The sequence below is a fragment of the Lepidochelys kempii genome, chromosome 19, assembly GCF_965140265.1.
Source record: "Lepidochelys kempii isolate rLepKem1 chromosome 19, rLepKem1.hap2, whole genome shotgun sequence".
Lineage (NCBI taxonomy): Eukaryota > Metazoa > Chordata > Testudines > Cheloniidae > Lepidochelys > Lepidochelys kempii.
This window is the reverse complement of record NC_133274.1, coordinates 3,613,062-3,617,610: the sequence shown is the minus strand read 5'-3', so window position 1 is coordinate 3,617,610 and position 4,549 is coordinate 3,613,062.

Here is a 4,549-nt window from a genome sequence, read left to right as displayed (position 1 = left end):
ACCAGAAGCTTCAGAAAATGGTGCAAGAAACCCCACCATTGACAAGTGTGGAATTATTTACCATATGAGAAGTTTCTTCCTAACATCCATGAGTTAGAGGTTCATTTAAGCTAACTGGGGATAGTCTCATTACACACATAAATGTCCAATCCTTTTTTTTTTTTGACAAAAACTTTGTTATAATGATTTCTTCTGGAAAGGACCTTCATAGAGGTGCTAGATCTTCTTAATGAAGCAGCTGCAAAACATTTGTTAATATTAGCAAGACACTGTTTTTCCTAACCAGGTTCTCAGAAAGAGCTGAACCATTTTAGCTGAAAGTTTCCCCCCATCTCCCATTCTCCTTCCCCCAAAATTTAGCCTGAGGCAGATACCCAGGATGGAAAATTTCATCCCAAACCCTTAAAGCCCAGCAACGTTGCAAGCAACTGAAAACAGGGTCTAAGAGCGAAAAGAAGGGGATAGCACTGCCTAGCATTAAGATTACCAGCTCCACCTATAATTAGGACCCTACCAAATTCACGGTCCATTTTGGTCAATTTCACAGTCATAGGATTTTAAAATAATAAATATCATGATTTCAGCTCTTTAAATCTGAAATTGCACGGTGTTGTAATTGTCGCATCCTGCCCCAAAAAACAGTGGTGGGGCGGGGGTGGGGGGTGTCCCCACAAGCTGATTTTAGGAGGGTCGGAGTACTGCTACCCTTTACTTCTGTGCTGCTGCTGGCAGGACACTGCCTTCAGCACTGCGCACCTGCCCAACCTAGCTCTTAAGGCAGCGCAGAAGGATGGCAATACCGCAACCCCCCTAAAATAACCCTGCGACCCCCCTGCAACTCCCTTTTGGATCAGGACCCCCAATTTGAGGAACGCTGGTCTCCCCCGTGAAGTCTGTATCGTACAGGGTAAAAGCACACCAGAAACCAGATTTTACGGTCGGTGACACGTTTTTCACAGCCGTGAATTTGGTAGGGCCCTACCTCTAATCATCACCGACTTGGCTTGGTAATTTTTCACTGTAGCTGAGCTAGCTGGTGCAGAAGCTGCCACTGAGTACATGAGACACATCATGTTGGAATTCTTGATTCAGAAATCCTTTTACCATTCATCTTTACCAGAGTGGTTACATTTGACGCCTGCCAATGCCACCCAGCCTTCTCTGAGATCATTAAGGTTGGCTCCCTTTTTATTGCTTTGCTGCCAACGTTTGTATATTAATTTTGAATTTTCCAATTAGGTCACTAATTCTTCAACAGTTCCTGGGGTTTCTTGCCATATGCTGCTGCTCACTTACCTCCTGTTCAGCACATAGGCCCTGCAACCTTCTCCCTGAAATCCATTGCAAGGGAGTGATTATTGCAGCAAATGACCCAGGCCACAGGGCTACAGCCCAACTCTAGAATCTCTATCCTAGTCAGATCCATAGAGCGATGTCAGCGTTCCCCCATGGCCTTGTCCCTTTGTTTGCAATGTGGAGTATATCCTCAAAAAAACAAACTCTTCTCCTTTCTGTCTTCATCTCAAACCTTGATGCTGTCATTTCTGAGATGCTTCCAGATACACTGTGTACAATTGTACGAGCAGCCTTACCTGGAAAAACATAAATCACCACATTCCACACTTTCCGTAGCACCAAAAACTCCATCCGCTTGTTTTACATCCACAAGACAAAAAGAAAAGGAGGACTTGTGGCATCTTAGAGACTAACAAATTTATTTGAGCATAAGCTTTCGTGAGCTACAGCTCACTTCATCGGATGCACGCAGTGGAAAATACAGTAGGGGGATTTTATATACACAGAGAACATGAAACAACGGGTGTTACCATACAGACTGTAACGAAAGCACCATTACACATTCACACAGGAGTTCTCTACTTGGTCAAATGAAGGCTTTAATTTGGTTATGAAACAGAGCTGAGGTCCAGTTTACAGCACAAAACTGTAGCTATGGTCCTGCTCCTGCAATGGGACTCCATAAGGTTCTGCTTATGTGGATCCACCAGCATTTGTAACCATGTTGCAATCAGGTTCCCTGATATGGTTGAATTTGCCATGTAGGCAGGGCTACATCAAAGGTTCAGTTCCAGAAGTGACCAAGTTCTAGACGTGTCTTCCTTTCCTCACGCCTCTTTCGACCACCACAATTTAAGTCCAATGTAAATCCCCCCATCCCCAACTCTATTACGCACAAAATCTGTAGGTTTAGCATCATCTGAGATATTTTAGGATTAAGGCCATTCTTCACTGCTGTCTGGCCATTACTTCTATATAATAGCCTGATGCTATTCAGAGGTTCCCTTCCAGTAGCTCTGTAACAGGGTGGGGCATGGATCCTCGATCTCTTCTGGTTGGAATATAGGAGATCTGTTTGGAATCGTGACATCGTACTTAAGATAATTCTACTGACTGTTCCTGCTTTTAGAGGCTTGGGTTAGGGGCTTTGTTTTGAGCCAGTTGCCTCTGTGTAATGAGACGGCCGTTTTGGTCCAGTGGTCTAAGTACAGGCCTGGTAGCCAGGAACTCTTGATCTCAGCTCTGAAAATGACTCCCTTTGTTGAATCACTTAGGGAAACTGAGGCTGAGAAACTCGCTGTAAAATGAGGATAATTCTTACCCACCTCACGGGCCAACTTAATGTTTGCAAAAAATCAAGAGAATTACTTGAGAATTACTGACGAGAAAAAACATTAATTCCCAACTATTATTTGGCAATAGATTATTACAGACAGGGCCTTGGATGTCAGACTGAATTCCTGAGAACCACAGATCATCTGTACAAGGTCTTCTATAGATGGAGAGGCAAGTGCAAGTGGCTAGGTGGGGCATGTGTCTGATATCACCACCTCCTGTGGAACGCAACAGGCTTGCTTGCACACAGGTTCTTCTTGCAGGCTGAGCTAGTGAAGCCAAAGTCAAAAGCTCTGACAGAATGGAAGTGGCATATGTTAAATTTCAAGTGAAACACCTTTAGCAACAGGAGACCAAAGCATCAGTCAAGCCCACCAGTGCTTAATGCTGCTGTGATATCATACTGTCCATATCCCTGTTAAAACCCTAATAAGAGATGGCAGATGACAAACGATAGGGCAGGATTTTTTTTTAAATTTGACTAGTTATAGAAATAATATCCGGATATCTTATATAAATGAGACCATTACATAGTTACAACTGATATTCAACTTGTATGTTAAACATGGACTGCTGATTTTACTTCTGTTTGAAAGTCTCTGCTCTATTTGTCAATCAGAATAGCAAAGTGCACACTGTAAGGGTCCTGATTGTGATCTTCCTTGCACTTGTTTTACAACAGTGTAATGCTACTGCCTGCAACGAGTTACTCCTGTTTGACACCAGAGGGACAGCAGAATCAGGACTTAAATTCCATAACATAAATCAGATCTCACATTTTATTTCCATTTAATAAAGCGTGCCAGCTACAGAGGAAGGTTCTTTGCTCAATATTTATTACCATTGAGGCTGCTTTGGGAAGGGTGCTACAGGATCGCCAATCAGCAATCTGAAACGTTTTATCTCGTTTCACTGACCTTTCTAGAAACATCTCTGCATCCTCCCCCAAAACATCATTTAATTACTGTACTTTTTGCAGCATTAATCCAGTGATATATAGGGAATATCCCACCACCTCCCGCAGCAAACATGCAGTAGGAGAGGAGCTGTTTTTCTTCTCAGATCACCGCGGTCACAAAAGTCTGCGCTACATCAGGATGCCAGCCCTCCCACAGCCAATTACTCGCTGGAGACCTCAAGACCAGTGCAGAACTAGTGCTTCCCCCAAGTGACTCTCCCTGCCTCCCCTAGCAAGAGTCTGGAGATGCCACCTCTGCCATTGGACTCAAGCCTGCCACATGGCAGCCTGTTCTGTGCTCCGGGGCAGGGAGAAATGTGACTGAAAAAAATAACGCAAAGGAAATTTTCGAAGTACAAAACTGCATTTTTCTATTTAAAACCAATTAAGAGGCAAACCTGAATCACTTCCATTTGTAACTTTTCATTTTCCATTCCAATAGGATGGTGCCTGTGCTTTCTCCAGGAACCAATGCTGCCCATGCCTTTCCTTCTTTATCAAAGTGTCCAATCCTGCAAAATGCTACGCATTCCTAACACTGGCTGGGTACTCATCAGAATCAAACCCTAACCTATTCCTAACCATTTAATTATGCACCCACCATTATGGTGTTCATGTGCCAGATTTATAATACAAAACTACATCTGATCAGAGGGAACATTAGGACAGCAGCACAATTTGGCAATGGCCAAACGAGGCCTTTAAAACTATAGATTTTTGCAGATCTGAGTTGTTTAGTTGGGCTGCAAAACAGGAGAAGAGGAAGATACAGGACCCAAACAAATGAACCTACAACAGCCTTCATCCAGAAACTAAGAGGAGTTTCTTCCAGACCACCTCATAGATGGACCCAAGTTGTAATGTTCAGTATGTCCGGACCATCCCATTATAGTTAAGAATCAGCCCAATCTCCCACCACGTTTAGGGTTGCTCAGAGTCAGGGTGTATTTTAGTTCCACC